An 18,253-nucleotide genomic window follows, 5' to 3' on the forward strand; every position below is an offset into this window, starting at 1 on the left:
CTGTTTATTGAGCTGAAGTTTTTGGTATGTTTTTGTGTGCCACCCACAGAATGGCATGTACATGCTGCTTGTGTGTAGTATTCACGGAGACATTCAGTTTTCTGAATGGAGACTGTCATTTGGGGGGAAAATGGCTCAGCCTTCAAGCTCAAAATTTCCTCTTCCCTTCTTTTATTATCCCTTTTCCACCTTCCTTATTGTTTAAGCTTAATAGAACTGCAGGTTGATGGACAGGAGGAAAAGGCAAGTATAACAATCATGAATGTCTTTGAAAAACATTATTGCTATGAACCCACGGTAGATGGCAGATCCCCCTGAGCAGAGGATGGTTTATTTATTTACTCTGCCTGGTATTCTTCAGTGCTAGGGAAAACAGATTACAGCTGAGGTCCCCTGTGTTCCTGTCTATCACCATGACAGGGATGGCAGCCAACTCGTGATAAACTACCTCTTGCATAATGAAACATTTACGGTGAGTGTCCCTTCTTTATAGCCTTGACTAGACTGGCAGCTTTCCAAAATTATTCCTCTGTTCAACCACTCACAATGCAATAGCACAGCTGTGAATGCTGAAAGTTACTGTGAAAGTGCTTCTACTTCATCTCTTGCAGTCTGTGCTAACGCAGCTTTACCTAGAGCAACTGCATAACTCAAGATGAAGAGGGAAATCACTGTGCTGGTTTAAAGAGGGAGAGCCTTTTGGTGATGAAACATACCACAAACCGCATGATTGCTGCCACACAGTCTATGTTGTGATAGGAAGGGCCAGTGAGTGGCTTGAAAGTACATGCTAAAAGTTTAAATACTTTGGGTTTATTCCATGGAGAACCAAACCCAAACCTCTTCCTGCTGTCATTTAGATCCAGCAGCTGATGTGTAGTTTTTGTGCTGCTCTTCAGCAGGCATCCCAGTGGCAGGTCGACAGGTGACTCTTGCAAAGTAACAGCATCATTCAATCAACTCCTATATTGTCTGTGTTTCTTCCTCATCTTTTATGTGAAATAGTTCAGCAATCCTGATCTTTGGTCTTATGATGTTTCGGTAAAACAAGGAACGGCACATGCTGCTCAGATAACCCTGTGACTGAGAGACTGAGATACCCCAACTGGAAACTGTCTGCCTGCAGTGCCCATCTGCTCTCTGTCTCTCTGTATGGAGGTATGAAAATGTGATGTAGAGATAGAGCTGGTGCCTGGGTCAAAGAGCTTTTGAAACATGTTTGGATTTTTGCACTTTGTGAGTTGTTCACAGAAATCTTTAAATACCTTCTTGAAAACCCTTTGAAGCATGGATGGCATTTGAGTTTGTTCTGTGTATAATTTAAACACATTTCAGCTGCAGAATATGGCCAACATTACACAGTTTATTTGTTTAGTCATCAAGGACCAGGTTTTTCAAAAATTTCAGCCCCCTCAAGCAGGACTAAGACTTAAAAGAACACAAATACTGTTTTTTCCTGCTTGCTGAGGTGCTAAAGTCACAACCAGGCCATTATGTTGTGAACTGGGCACCTGGTATTAAGGATTAACACCTGAAAAATCTTCTCTGCACACTCTTAAGAAGTGGTCTTGAATTCTCTCTCTTTTTCTTCTTTCTCACAGGTCAATGTCCCAACACTGTAGAAAGCTACCCTGGATTTTGCCTGTTGGCCAAGTCTGTTGCCCAGACTTGATTTTTACAAACCAGAGTTGTCTGTGTTTGCGACATACTTCACATGACGTTCCAGGTGAGTGTACCTTTGTGTTTGAGAAAAGTTGAGTCACCAAATGAGAGTTAAAATAAAAAAAATACTGAGTGGAGGAGTTGGGTTTGTAGTTGTTTGTTTTTTTTTAATAAACCTCATCTGACTCAAATTTACCTCTACATAGTGTCTAGCAAAAGCATGTACACCACTGAAAGTTTCAAGCTAAGGCTAATGAGAGCTTTATAAAAGCTTATGCATCAGCTCCTGAACAGAAAATTTCACCTCCAGAGTCCAGGATCAAAAGTGCCATAGAAATCATCACTCTGATGTCTCTATTGAAAAGACAGTATCATTAGTACATTTTTCTAAGTGCTATTTCTCTCTAGTGTGCATTACCATTAAAACTTCCAGTACTAAAATCTATATTACTTTCCTTTTGAAATGAGTTTTCATTCAGTGCCTTCCCTGGTTGCTTGAACTATGAATGATTGGCTCTGCATGAAGCACTTTGTAACCCTCCTCATGGAGGAAGCTGTATAAAAATAAATGTTACCATCAGGTATATTTTGCATACTGTAGCTGTCTGTAATTACTGAGCCTGGGATTCACCGTTGTGCTGACCCCGACTTCCCCGATGTGCTTTGGGCAGGTTTTGTGACAGTTTAAACTAATGTAGTTTCAAAGGATTACAGAGTTTGCAGTTGCTATTTCTCTTATGCAAGACAGAAGAATAGGCAACTAGTATATAATATATCCAATGTTATTAAAGTATGTCCTTCTTCGAAGGGCAATCACTTAAGGGTCTGTCCTTACAAGGTTATTAACTCATCATTTTCAGATTATGCTCTATGGATCCCTGGAGGTCTATTAGCTGCTTCTAAGAGATCTGAGAAAGGTAATTAAGAAAGGCAAGGATATTACTAGTGTGCTGACAGTGAGGGATCCAAAGGGAAATGCTTAAGGGTCTGCAAATCAGCAGAGAGGGGATAAAAAAAAAAGCTAAAACCCACTGAATGAGGAATTTTTAGGGAATACATGGGCATATCCTGTATTTTTCAGGCCATTCTAACAGAAAATGTTTAATCTACCTCAGCAGATTTCATATTCTCTAATCCTATCGTAGTTTGGAGGCATCTTAAAGGTAGATGCTGTAAAAGGTCATATTAACTTGTATATTCTTTGCAGAAAATAACACTAGACAGCTGAAAGACTAGCCTAGTAACTTATGTAGGCTTCTGTGAATAGTGAAGACTGCTGTTATTTTTAATGTCCTTTATAACTCTTATGCAAAACACAAGTTTCTCAAAGGTGCTTGGTGCGTCTGTGGTAAGGATGCATAAGGGGAAGAAAGAAACTGTCATATGCTCACCTGATGTAAATCTGTTTAGCTTTAATGGAGGTTTTTAGTGAATTATGTAGATATATACTAGCAGGATTTAACCTTGAGGACTTAAATAGAAACTTGAAAATTTTTCTTTCTGGTTGTGTCTTGAGAATGTCCGGAAGAGACAGGTTTTATAAAAGCTTCAGTTACTTTTGTGTACTGGAGTAGGAAGCAGGAAATTATCATGACATTGCTGACCTTGGTCGTGATCCACGGTGTTGCCTGGGCCCAAAGCAGTTTTCACTGTGAACGCTGTATAACACTGGAAGCGTGATTCCTAGTGATTCCTGAGAATGGCCTTGTTATTTCTATAAATGATATAAAAGCTTCTGCATTCTCTGTGTTACGTGTGCATTCCCTGTGTACAAAGGTGAAAATAGTATGGCTGTGGCTGCTACCCTGTTTAGCCCCAGTCATGTTAATGAATGGTAGAACTGGTCTGGACAACTTCAAATTAACATCTCTCAGGGTTCCTTTGTGGCCTTGGGAAAATCATAGATGAAACGACAGTACGCATAGGAACCATCTGTTCCCAGATTTAGAAAAGTCACCCTTCCTCCCTAAATTTAAACTCTCTTTGTTCAAGTGAGGAGTTTGTGTAGCCCCGGAGTGTGCTTTACTGTTGCAGCTAAACGCTTCTCAGCTTTGTCCTTCTTGTATTTGCTGTTCTGCATAGGACAAATTTACTGAGAAGCTCAGCTGAGGCTGAGAGAAGCTCCTCTGACTTGGAAAATGCCTCTGAATAAATTATCCCCTGTGAAAGAATGATATCTATTCTACCTAAGAGCCAGAAAAGCAAAACAATAAAGAATGTTCTTAGGATAGTTCCTAAGAACCTGGGCTCCCTGAAGGAAAATGAAACTTCCGGAGGGTGATTCAGAGAATCCAATTTAGGAACCTGCTTCTCTTCAGCAACTGTGTATGGAGATCGGGTGTCAAACTGGAATACCTGGAGTTAAATGGTGTGGATGCCCCTCAGTCAGCAGCTTTCAGGGTGTTGGGCAGCACAGGCAGAGCACGGCTTTGTGGCTGAGCCGGTGGCTGCGCCCAGGCTGCAGCCAGGAGTTGCAGAGGGGCGGAGAGGACCTGGATGCACAGATGTTGCTGCGTGCAGATCCGGGCAGGAGCTGGTGTTTCCCATTGTAGGCTCTCTAGCCAGCAGTTAAATGGATAGTTGTTTACATTCTTTAATTTTTAATAATTTTTGGGTTATTATAGTCTTGTCCCATTCCCTGGCCTTCGGTTTATAATTCCTGCGAACAAGAGCACGCTCAAACTCAACGCTTTCCACTGCATGAGCAATGTGAAAGCGCTATGACATCTCGCGCGTTTCCCTCTGTTGTTGTTAAAACACACAGGTAGTTGGATTCACACTTGTTTCCACGCTGAACATGTGTTTGCATTTCTATTCAGAAATCAATAAATGTTCTGAGGAACACAAGCACTTGTGGACACTTGGTGAAATTCATAACATTTTTATACAGGAAACAAAAATAGATCTTTAGGCCTCGCAGCCCACAGGTTCATCTTTTCAAGATATCCCTGCAAATGAACCATTAATTTCTGGAGACAAAGCAAAATCCATTGATACTGAAAACTGTAAATTAAGATGCTGAAAACAAAGTCTTTATTTTGGGCTGATTTAGAAGGCTGTCTCACAGGAAGCTGGCTATTGCCAAATGTCATGGGAATGAGGGACTTAAACATGTCACTGAAATACGTAATGCAAGTTCCTTCATGATGAAGTCTCAGATAAATAGGAAACACCTCAAACTTACATCTTGGTAAAGCCAAACAAATTTCAGATGGAAATCAATGGAAATTAATTCAGGGTGTAGACTTAAACCCAGCCTCTGGGGACGCAGTAATTGTGCCTTTTAGAAAATGGTCTCCTGCTCTTTGCATTTTAACTGTCTGTAATTACTTTTGTGGTTTGTTGGTTGTTGAGGAGCTTGACAAGCTGGGAATTGGCAGATTCAGTGTTGCCTTTATTTACAGTGCTTTTGCCAAGTCATTAAGTCAGCAACAGGAAGCTTTGTTCTGACAAAACTAATCCCTCAGTGTGGCCAGACACCACATTTTCCTTTTAACTTTGTGCTACCATTTAAAACTATTTTGGCCAACATTTCGGTTGGCGTGAATTGTCAGAACACCACCAAAATCAGCATAGATAAGCCAAGCGTTTTTTCCTCCAACCCTGTTGTGTTTTGTTTGGGTTTTTTCACCCAATGAGCTGCCCAAAGCTGATTATGGCTGGGGCGTTCTCTAGACCTAGCTGGCTCGTGTTGCTCCAGCGGGGGTATTCCTGTGCCGCCAAAGGGACAGGGGTAGGAAGTCACTTCTGCGGGTGGCATGGAGGATGCCAGATAGCCCCAGGAGCTTTCAGAGGCTGTTGGATTTGCTTGCTTCATAAATGTGGCAATATTGCTTGCTGCTCACTTAGTCTTATTTGCTTGGCTCTGCCAGGGCTGTCCGGCTCTGGCAGTAGCTGCCTTTGAGCGGGGATGAGGGGCTGGTGCACGGTCATAATGCAGTTGTGCTGCTGACCCCAAGGATTGCTGAATAACCATCGTGGGGCAGAGCCCAGAGATGTGTGTTGTGAAGTGCTCAGGGATACTTTGACACTAAGTGTGATACAAATGCTAATCGTTGTTATTATTCTATCTTAAGAAAGCAGGGCATGTTTTTATCATTATTCTGCAGGTCTCAGCGTCCTTGTACAATTAGGCCCTGACCTCATCAGAATAACATTTGAATTGGAAACGAGCAAATACCGAACATCTTCACACTGAAATTTCCTCAATTCTATTAACCCTGAATGTATTAAAACCTGCTCTTTACAGTGACTTTGGCATCAGCAGAGTCTTAAAGTGCGTTATACTTTCTGCAAAGTGTCTTGTAAACTCTGGGATAAACCCTGCACTGGCTGCTGCAACTCTGCGTCTTGTCCATAGATCATAGAATCGTTTAGTTGGAGAAGACCCTTAAGACAGAGTCCAGGATGAGTTAGGGAGAGGAGGAACTTGCTGAAGAATTCTCTTTTCTTCAGGAATAAGGAATCCTCTCTGGTACTTACTTTAGGGCACCTGTAAACAAGCTCAAAGCCTGTACTTGGCAGCACTGACTGAGGTCTTTTGAGTACATAGCACTGTTAGCCCCATCTGTTCACGTTCACTGTTAAGAGGAGAACTTTGCTTTGTGGTTGCTGCAGTGGTGGGGAGGTGGAGGTGCTTGCTCCTCTGCCAGTGTACTAACAAAATACTTGTCGGTGTTTTAGTGTTCAGCTGAAACTCAAGAGGGTGTTGTAGACAGAATCAAAGGAAGGTGTTTAAGAAGCTGCAAGAACATTAGAGGATGTAAATTGCTAAGGCCTCGGCACAAAAGATCGTTTGAAGGTAAATCCTCCAAACTTCTGTAGTAGCCAAAGGGAGGAGGCTTGTATCCTCAGGTACATCTTGGTTATTTCCCTTAATGTTTGGATTTTCTCTTTGATTGTCTTTTGGACACATGGTTCTGAGGCATTATCAGCCTTCTATTTAAGTTTTCCTTTTTTGGCCTAGGAGGATCCTTTCAGAGATTTAAATGTCTTTCTACTTTGGACATGTCAGATGGTGCTGTTCAGTGGGAACCTTTTGCCTGCACAATGACTGGAGTATTGCTTAGAATCTCTGACATTCGCTAGTATTGCTGAAAGGACAGGATTCTTGTTGAAGGAAGCAGAACACGAATGCATAACAAAAGACACAACTGGAGTAGAAAGCATGTAGTAAAAAAGTTGTACTGTTGAACTTAATGCTGTAAAATCAGCTTGTAAGTTACCACAGAATACAAATTCTTCTGACTTCACTATTTCATAGAGAAAATTAACAATTGATAAATGTAACTTTAGGCTTAAGTCTTCCAAAGGGAGTTCAATTCTGTGTGGAATATGTTTGACTCAGATCAGCATGACTGTTGTTGATCTTCAGTCATTTGTTCACAGCAATAAGAGTCAGGTTTAATCTACAGTTGGCAACCTTATTTTTGCTTATTCACATTGAGATTTTTCGTTATCAATTTTGCCAGGGAACAGCCCACAAAGCACTGGAGATAGAGAAGATTCCCGATGGAAAATATTCAGTAGATCTGATGTTTTCTAAGGTATAGATGTTGTTATAAGTTAATGCCTTCAAGACGCTACAGATCTGAAAGAAACACTAAAGTCCTAAACTGACTTTGTAAAGCAAGAGGAGAGAGGCGTTTTGAGAAATACTTGTCTTTTTTTGATTTTGTGAAGCAGGGTGCTAGCCATTGTATAACACTATGAACACTAATAAAGTGATTAGAAAATTAAAAGTTCAGGGTTGGTAGTGTTGGTGGTAAAGGTGTTTTATAATTTTAAAGAAAATGCTCCAATTTCCTTCTCAACTGCAAGATTTGCTGCTTTTATTTCTTTGAATTATTTAATTGAATAAGAAAAAATCACATTTGTTTTAAGTGAAAAAAAGCAACGATCTTAATTTGAGCAACAAAAAAACTTACTTGTCATTTGTCTTTTGCACACATATGGCATTACTTCTGCAAGATTCTTGTAAATTAATCTTTTTAATTGCAAGATTGTTGTTACTATTGTCAGGGCTCAATTTCCTGACATTTAATTTTTCTGTTGGAAAATAGGGACTATTGTAAATATAGAATGGTAAATGGAAAGTTTTTTGTCTTATTTCATGTGACAGAGCTACCTGTGATATCAATGGAAAAAAGAAAAAGTTGGACTTGCTCGAGATAATAAATGGGAATAAATGGATTGGATAAGCTGCCAGTTTGCAAGGGATCCAGGGCGAATGGTTCAGAGTAATGGATAGGACTGGGCTGGAAACAAGATACAGTCTTAGAATCGGTATGTGAGGACAGAAACCAGGGAACAAACCAAAAGCCTGGAGCTGGGCACGGAGCAGAATTCAACTGTCAGTCTGCTGTGAAGTAATTACAGAAAACCACCATCATATGGTGTAGCCATACCCGGTGTCACCAGGGCCCAGCTGAAGGGACTGTTCATCCAGCCCTTGCTAACATGCTGGCAGGACTCAGCTGGTCAAAACTGGGAGCCAAACTGATCAATACTGATGCACTGAATTTTGAGGCGAGAGAATTGGTGGTATGTGAATGGGAAGATGTACTAACTATGATGGGATCAAGAAAATTCTGGAGTTGTATGGTGTGTTTAATAGTGTGGTGCAAGCTAAAAATGATTAAGTTAGACTGCTGACTTTAATGCAGCTGTTTTTCACCCGTTCCAGGGGCAGAAAGAGAGCAGCTGATGCAGACTGTAAGAGATGTGGCTTCCGAGGAACCCACAAATGGAGCAGCATGCAGAAAAAATGGAAGCCCAAAGGGGTAAGTGGAGGATAAGGATGAAGCAGCTCATTACTTGTAAAAGAAATATGTCTCCTGGCATGTCAGGTGACCAGAAAAAAATGTTGATATATATGTATTTAAAGAGAGGTGGGTACACACCCCTACTGCTCATCATGGTTGTGCATGCATTGAACATTAGGTTCTTCGCTGCTAAACAGTGGTGATTTTGACAGCATTCTGAATCAGTTAAGAGGCAAATTTATCTCATTGGGCTATGACAAATTAGTATACCTTGATTTCTTTTACTTGAAAACCACCTGAATGGTAAAAAAAAAAAAGGATCTGAAATTCACCTTCAGTGAGTAGATGTTCTTTTATTACTGCTATTGTATTATTATATAAGTCAAATGTTGCCTGTACTGATTTTAAATCAACAGAAAGATTTCTGTGTTGCAGCTACCGCTAGCCTGGCTAAAATTTTGGTGGAAAACAAGTGTTTAAGAACAAATTTAATTTGATTGGTATTTAAATAACCCACAGTTTCATCTGTGACTCAGGGATCTTACACTGTAGGATAGATTACTTCTTTGAATATTTGATCTACACTTTCTCAGTGAAATAAAGCTTTGTTCACGCAGCTATGAAGCATTATTAGGTTGCAATCACACACAGAGTGGTCTTCATTATAGAGCACTGTTAATTACAAATGCCGTGCAATTTGCAGGCCATCTATTCTGACTGTAATTATGATGTCACTTGCACACCTGTGTCTGAGAGCATTTTCCTCTCTAACTAGGGCTTATTCTTTGGACTCAGCACGGAGCTTCTCTTGATGGTAGAAATAGCTTGTTTGTTGTCTCCGTGGGTATAGAATAAGACAGAAGGGAGTGAAAACTTGGGCAACAGCCAGCTACTGAAGCAGGCAGTAAGCCCTGAGTGACTGTGTGGGCCTACACAACAGAGGGAGCATGTCTTGAATGTAATATGATTAAAAAATAGGCTCAACACAGGCCTGTTTGCTGGTGTGCTTTTTGCTCGGTGCAATACATATTAATTAGAGCTTTAGCACAGCTTCTCAGCAAACACCGTTTTCCTTCAAAGAGAGAGAAAGAAGGAGAGGGAGAGTTCTGATGCTGGGCATAAGGTACTATGAATAAAAATTGGCAACAATGGATTTAGTTTAAGCTGGACTGGAAATTGTTGCAGCTTTATTTTATGTTTTTATAAAGGAAACCTGTGTGTCAGCTTCTAGTAGTGGCAGAGATGCTGAGAATTGGCATGTGAGGATAATGTGATAATATAGAGACACCAGGGAGTACGTGTACACAAAAATGCATCTCAGTCAGCCAGAAGGCCATGCTGTGATTTCAGTAAAAAGCTATGACAGAAAATCAATAGCTTTGAGAAGGGCCCACAATAAGGCAATAGCATTATCTGCACTTTCTTCATTCTGCTTCTCTCTTCCCCTCCTTCCCTCCCTTCATAAAGACACAGAGCTGCATGATCTCTGAGTTTTGTTAACTCTGTGCCTCTGAGTAGCTCAAGCAGTGAGGCAATTCCGGGAATACAAAGTATCTCCAAACCAGACTGTAGGGATGGAGAATAGGGATGAGTCACGCAGGGTACCGGGCTTATTGACAGGCTCTGATTACCTTGTAGGCAGTCTGTGTGTAGACTGCGGTCTCCTACACAGTGCTTCCATCACAGCTGTGTTCTGACCTTTAGAAAAACTTCTCAATGTATCTTAGTGCAGCCTTCATTCAGCTGTGTATTTTGTGATGTGTGGATCAACAGAGTCCCTCTTCCAGGCTTCCACTTAGGGCAGGGTATCCTGGCAGGATGATCTAGCCATGTAGTCACAGATTACAGAGTCTGCATTAGGCACCAACTTTGTAGAGCTTCAAAGACTTAAGGTGAGGTTTTCCAGGATGCCTTTTTTTCCTTCTCCATTTTCGTTTTGTCTAAGAAGTTAGAGTAGGAATTGTTAATGAAAAGTAGAGCAAAGGGTGGACTGCTTAGCACTAGCTGACCCATAGTTTGTAATCATGTTATTGTATTTCAGTTTGTGATACTACCTCCCTATTTTATACAGAGGCATGCAGTAGATTAAGAAGTGACGTTGCATCAGCATGGTTATACGTTTTACTATTTCCTGACATTTGAATGATTAATCATTCTGTGCTAATATGCATGTCAGCTTACAGACCCTGAAACGTGGTGTGGGGGGGGGAAGACTGCAAGACTGTTCCATGAATGCCCTACCCTGTTGAGGAGGATATGAAGTCAACGAGGGTCCTGTGAAGCTGCCTTACATTACACAAAACACTTTCATTTCACACTGGGCGCTGAAATGGGGAAAAGGGAGGATTACAGATAGGTAAAACCTCTCCTTCCCCATTAATCCATACTTTGTGTCTGCATGCGGTTTTGGCTACATATATGCATATATGGTTTTAGTTCTGTGGGAAAGAAGTTACAGCCATTGGAAAGTAATACAGTTTTAGGTCAGACGTACTTCTTTTTTTTTTTTAATTGAAGCTGATATGGGGTCTTCCTTGCAGATGATGTTATAAAGCCAGGAACTCTCTCAGGCTTCATTGTTCTTAAATATAACCATGTGCTTGGGTGTATAAGTGTTTTGGAATTAGGAGACCTTTTCCATGTTGGCATAAAGAGGTAATGTCAGTAATCCAGTGACATTAAGTAATAATCCCTGTGGTTTCTTTTGCTAACTGATAGCACTGAGAAATGTATGATTTTCATGCCTAGAATTAGACTGACACAGCAGCTAGGAGAAAGTGCATGCTTTCTGCTGACGCTTCTGATTGCTTTTCACCTTATCAAAGAACTTGGTTCTTTCTCTCTGGAAAACTATGAGAAACAGCCATAGACTTGGCTCATTAAAGACAGACAATTCTAATTTGATCTTTTCCGTTAAGTCTTCTTTTTGTGAGAGCCCAATATTTCAATACACCAGTGCATAAAAGATTATTCAAAAGTTATTCAGTGAAAAACTCGGAGGAAGGAGAAGTCATTCTCGAGCTTATAGGAAAATCTTCCATAAACAAATCCAATTTAATGACTGCTTTTTCTAGGCAGGGAACATTTAAGTTCAGGCAGGGTTGGTTAGGTGGAAAACATGCTTATAAGGGAAAGTCTGTTAGAGTTTTGTCCTTAGCAGCAGCTGAGCTGCATAAAATACATGAAGCACATAAAAGTAAGAACATACTATCTATCTGATCATTAAACTTTCACGGGTGCTGGAGCTAGCTGGTATCTTAATTGCCCTCTAGTCATAGCTGTACCATACCGTGGGTCACAGATAATTGGAGACTTGTTTGAAATACAGAAGTGCCCTGACCACAGCAAAGGTGCTTGATCATCTTTGCAGTACCTATAGGGTAGGGCTGGGCCTGGGTTACTATAAATCAGTGATCAACACCACATTCAGGTTTGTTTGTGCTCTAACTGAGCAACTATTCCAGCCTTCCAAATGCACTGAAGTGCCACTGCGTCATAGGTGGAAGACTGAAGCCTGCTAGATCAACCGACCGTTTCCTCCTTTAGCCTCTAAGCATCATAACTCTCTGCTCTTGAGCTCTATTGACGTGAGGAAAATTAAAACTTGGGAATTATTGTAGTGGGAGAGAACCACTGTGTGGAAAGTTTTCCTCAGAGATCCCATCATCACAGGGTGAATCACAGCTCAGGTCAATTCTAGCCATAGCAGCCATGAGACCTTCCTTTGGGAAATGGAGAGCTGAGGATTAAATGCGTGGAGAAGCAGCATACAAATCTTAGACTTAACTGGCATGAAAGCCTGAGGGCATCGTACCAGGCAGGATTTTGAGGTCAGGAGGTGCTGTGATGGGACATTGCTCCCTGAGGATGCTCACAGTCTCCTTGAAGATCTCTTGGGCTTCTTTCCCTTGCACATACACACTGTTGAAAATAATTGAAAAGTGTTTCTTTGTCTTGGAGAAACACTTATGTTCAAAAGTGGGAATGTTTCATCCGAGAATCTGTCATCTAGTCTGTGCTTGTTTATTCATGTTAATGGCTGAAAGCAAGGACTGCTTACACTGCTTGCAATCAATTATATCTTCTGAAAGCTGTTCTAAAACTTAATATTTTAGTTCTCTTATTTCTCCTCTTTCTGGATTCCTAAAAATCCTGCAATTGTTATCATTGTCCTGGCACCTTGCTTCTTCAGGCTTAAAGTATCCTGCTGTTGATGTATGATGTATATGTATACTTGGGTTGTGTTATGCTCTTGTTCATTTAAATTCTTGTACATTTCAAGGCAAATAATTTCAAAACAAGGAATGTCAAGCTGAAATCCGAGACTGGTGCTTTAAAAAAAAAAACAAAAAAAAAACCAACAAAACACGAAAACCACTAGGAGTCGATGGCAGTTCTGAAACACGTGTTCTTTTTTTCAAAATAGAAAATGTATCAAAGTGGATTATGCCCTTGGGGAAAATTATTTTTGGCAATTTGGTTTTTGCCAGCTTACCAGAAAGCTTTCAAACAAATATAGTCTATTTCAAAAGAGGAAAGCTTGAGAGGCAGAAATCGGGAGCATCAGGGAGCATTTCCTAGAGCAGCACTACACAGCGTTGGTAGGAGTTGCAAAATCTTGTACTAGTTGGCTTGCCAAGGCCCCAGCTAACTCAGCAGCAAAAACTTACTGTCATTAGGTGGGTGTAGCACTTCATTAATACTTAAAAGGAAAGTGAGTCTGTTCATAAACTGCAGGTTGGATCAGAAAGGCTGTCATTTCTGTAGCTGCAGAAACCATGAAGCCATCTGTGCCTTATGAGGTAATGTACACACTGGCTGAATACCAATATTGTCGAAGCTGCCAATGTCCGTCCTTTGTAACCGTTACATTGACAGAACGAGCCATTGCAACTCACCGTAGTTTGGATTTTTTTAAACTGCATTATGAGTGTGGAGGCAGAGCTACAACACTGCCATCCTTGCTGATTGCTGATGTTTAAAAATGGAAGTCAAGAGGTGCATGGGCATTTCTAACACCTTCTCTTGAAGTGCCACCCCGTTTGACTTGACGTCAAGAACAGGCAAAGCACAACTGGATGGATCTGCCCCACATCAGCGAGCAGTCAGAGAGAGTCGCGCATGGGAATCACTCTTGTTTTATTACAGACGTGGAGGTTTCTTAGGAGGTGAAATCTTCGGGCCACTTATGCCGAGTTCATTACTTGCTTAAGTTAACTGCTGAGCTGCAGTTTTCTAGAACTGGCCTGTCATTGCTAATTTGATACTCTGCCTCTTAGAGGAGACATAGATTTCCCGTCAAAGTTGGTGTTATATATTCAGCAGAACTCACCTTTCTTCTGGGTGATTCACAAATTCTTCTGCGCAAAACAATCTCTCCAAGGATGCCATCATTTGATACTATAACTGGCATGTTTTGGATGAAGTACATTTTAGGAAAAATAAAAAATAAAATTACAGGCTGTCCCATGCTTTATCAGCTCGAGGAAGCAGAAGATCCTAACCAGAAGTGTACAGCCAAGAGAAAATGGGTCTATGTTGTTGCCAGCATGATCTCAGAGATACAGATGCGCTGTTCAAGTGGAGGACTTTTAGCCACAGCAAAATAGTTGAGTATGTCCTATAACTGAAAACATCCTGAAATGTTCAACTTGACACTGAATTTGCATTATGATGGTGAAAAATGTTGCTTAAAATCCACAATGCAAAGGCAAATCTTTTAGCTGTACATGATTTACCAAAGGTCATTTCAGCATCTGACTGCAGGAAGTACCATCCACTTCTGCACAAATAAGAGTAGACTTATTAAAGCCTGAAAATCCAGTGGTCTGAGGCAAATCTCTCTCCCTCGGAGTTCATTGATGCAGGTTTTAATCCACACTTTGCAAAAGTTGTTGATTTTAATTGCAATATAATCTGCTTGTAATGAGCTTTATTTTTTGACTGCTTGACTTAATAAACAGAGTAGTTGATTTTAGAAAAATCCTCTTGAGTTAAAAAGACCTGCCAGGAGCTGTCTGCTTTTAAAGAAATTGAATTTTTCAAACAAATTAACTGGAATACTAACTGAACAATGGCTTTATCATTTCTCTAATTTTTTCCCTTTTTGTTCTGAAATATTTAATTTTGATTCATTATATTGTGCCATAAAATGAAAATTGGAGTGGCTGATTTTCATATACAGTGTGGTTTTAATTATTAAGAGCAGGAATAAGCAGAAGTAAGTACTTCAAGAAGTTTACGCTGATATTTCTGACTCATGGATTTTTATTCTCAGGCATTTTTAAGACCTGGAAGTTGAAGACAAATTTTAAATCCTAGAATTTCTCCCAAATAAAACCTCTGTTTTTCACACTGGTTTAATCACAAGCTTTTGCTACAGCACGGAAATATCAAAGACTTCCTGCTTTAGTAGTATAGGCAGTGTCTGGTTTAGTCAAATCGTTTCCTGTACATACTGTTTTCAGCTCTGCATGCAGCAGCTGAGGCCAGACTTAGCGTCAGCCAAGACCGCTGGGGGTTGTAGCCCGGTCTATGTGCATTTTCTAGTAGGCTACCTGGAATGTAAGGGAGGAAACTATACTGAACCACAGCCTGTCTTCCCTGACCGCGTCATCCAGTCTGAATATAATGATCCCACCTGGATGGAGCATGTACAGTAGTTGCTACTTTTGTCTAGGACTTTAAGATCCCTTGAACCTATATAAAGAAAAGTGGCAATATGAAGGCACATCTAGTCATGATTCAGTGAAGCAAAGACTTCAAATATTTCCTTTCCATTTCAGTGGACTTCTGAACTGGCATGGGGCTTATAGATATATATTTTTTAATTAAAGTTAATTTTTATACTAGCATATTCTTGCTCTTACCAAGAATGAGGGCTGTATACATTAGATTCTTTGCATTCACAACGAAAAATTTCTGTCTTTCCTAATCCCGTCAGATGTGTATGCTCACGTGCTGCTTTTTCTTTATACCATGATTTCAGTCGGTCTGTCTTTAGCTGCCTTTCCTTCCACTTCTCCCTAAATATCAAAGATCTTATTTGTTCATGTATTTAAAAATTCCAAACCCGAAGCTTTTAGATGAACATACTGTGTTTCTAATAGGAGCTTCCTAAACAAATTTTAGATCCTGTACGTGCTGCCATAAACCAATGCATGAATACCTAGAATTGCTCACTGATAATATTAAGGACTTTGGTGTAGTTTGCATTGGTTGTATTTGTGATGGATAGCGACTTCTTGACTTGTGTGCTCTGTAATTGGACTGTGAGATACATCCCATTGAAAAGGAGGTGACGAGGCAGCAGAGAAAATGTTTGCCCATTTTCCTTATTCAGCTGTTGCACTTTCAGCTCATGGGGGCCTCTGAAAGGAGGAGTTTGCTCTTCCCTCGAGAAGCTTTTGGAGTAGAGGGTAGGTGAGGGACACTCAGCCTGCCAGGGACTAAGATCATGGTGTGGAAAGCAAAGAGCAAAGCCTGTCTTGGAAGAAATGGAAGAAGGATGCTTTCTCCTTGTGAACTCATGATGAAGTGTTAATCATCACCCAACTAAAGGCTGGGCTGGATCAAGCCTGACTGCAAGGACGTAGTGGACAGGGAAGAGATTTGTTTCCATGTCCCTTTTATTTCTTACCGTGACTTATTCTGGGTTTTGCCTCTTAAAATAGCTTCAGTTATTCCTAACTCCTCTGGAGTTCTGTAAGCTCTTTTGGAGTCTCAGGGAGTGCTTATGGTTAAGGAGAGAGATGTGTGTAGATCCACTTAAGAGCTCTTATCTACTTCTGCCATTGTGCTGTGGTTTGGTGGCTAGACTGCAGCAGTGTCTGATACGAAAGAAGGGCCCCGGTACCATTAAAAAAAATCCACCCACTGATGTCTGCTGAGGGGCTTGCACAGCCTGAGACAGCGTCAGCCCTGAGATGATGTGCCACCTACCACCCTCTCCCAATCCCACAGCCTTGTCAGTACCGATCCCTGTGCCTAACCCAGCTTTTTTTCTGACTGAAACACAAAGCGCTCTTCCAAACAGCTCTGCCAGGAAAGTGGGGCCTCCCCAATTTGGTAACAGCTGTCAGAGAGATGGTGGGAAGCAGCTGAGGGCCCAAGGTGAAATGTCATCTCTTGTGATAGCTGAAGCTGGAAGAGGACTGTGACTAGTAACGCACCATAAAGCATATACATCAGGGTAGAAGCCCTCTGAGTATTTACAGAACACCTGCAAATAAAATAATGGTAGGAAACAAAAGCATGTCTGGATCACAGAGTTGTCACGTTTTGACTGTTCCTGTGTAGACGATGACCAGCACTCCTGTGAATGTGAATCAGGTGCAGGTGAAACAGGTTCAGAACAAGAGACGGCCTCCCATGATTTTGCAAGTTTGGTTTGAAGCAAAAAGCTCTGCTTTTGCACTGAGACTGACTCCTTTGTTTATTGGCAGGTCCTGCACTTCCATGCGCAATCAGCTCACTCAGACTTAAATAAAATATTTAAAATGAGTGGTTAATAAGTCGTTCAAGTGTTAACTTAGCAGAATCTTTTAACTTGCCCATTTTAACAAACTGTCATGCTGATGTTCCTGGGTTTGACACCTTGATGACAAGTAATTCCAGAAGATAGATGTCTGAGTCCAGGGACCTTGGAGCACTTAAGTTTCTGCCGGTGTGTTATAAATATAGAAATTCCCAGTGCTAAATAGCTCTAATGTGATACGCTGCAGAAGTGAATTCACCCCAACACACAGAGCTCTAGTTCCCTGACGTCAGGGGGTCTGTGTGGGTGTAGCTGCAGGGTAAGCTTTAGATGGAGGCGAGGTCTGGAGGTGCCCAGGGCAGCGGGCTGCCGTCCCTGCCTTCGCTGGGGCACGGAAGACAGCTATGAGGGCAGCGTGCAGGCCAGAGCCGCTCATCCCTGGGGGTCCACCGCCGCTCGGGAAGGGCTCAGCGTGGTGCATGGGCTAGGTCATGCCTACAGTGCCGGTTCCTCCTCCTCTTGCACACAGGTAGCAATGTGGCAGAGACAACTTTTTCGCTCTCACACCGGGGGAGAGGGACTCTATGTTATCTTGTGGGCAGGGAGAGGATTCAATGTCAGGAAAGGGCCAGGGGAGGAAAAAGGGGTGTGTAGGAGAAGCTGGGCTGTGGGAAACCCAAAAGATTCTTTTACCCTGCTTGCACCCATAGATCTTCTGAAATCTTTGTCTTTTGTGAGGGTTTACGGAGTTCAGTCTGTTCAGAGTATCAAAGAGACAGTAACAAGGTGTCTTTAATCAAGTATGTGTGCAGCATGGAGGGAAAAATGCTGAAAATTGAAGAGCGTTTATATTCATTAAAGAAAGACCTCTCTGCACCACAGACTGAAGGTATGATGGCAGCACGTGTTGAGGCTCCTGGACTAGAGTTAACCTAGCCAGGGCAGGTAATGGTTATGATTAAAGACATGCTGGCTCGAGTTGTGACACATGCTAGCAACTACAACACACACCTTCCAGATATCAGCCGCTAGCGTAAATTGGAGTACAAGTAATGCTTGTGCTGCCTTTTTTATGGTGTGGATGTATCAGGCAGTGTACCAGAAAGGTTGCCTCCAGTTTCTATCAATTTGTCTACAAAAAAAAATTACTGCCAGACCTTACAAGCATTGCCTGGATGTATTGTAAGATAAAACAAAATCTGCTATCTAGAAGTTGGATGCCAAAGAAAACTGAACATAAGGGACACATTTTAATTAACTGCTGCAGTAATTTATTGAGGAAAGTGATTTGTTGATCACTATTTTCAGTCTTTAAATCAGAATTTGTTTTCTAAGAGAGGTGCTTTTAATC

Source organism: Charadrius vociferus, unplaced genomic scaffold, assembly GCF_000708025.1.
Source record: "Charadrius vociferus isolate BGI_N301 unplaced genomic scaffold, ASM70802v2 scaffold429, whole genome shotgun sequence".
NCBI lineage: Eukaryota > Metazoa > Chordata > Aves > Charadriiformes > Charadriidae > Charadrius > Charadrius vociferus.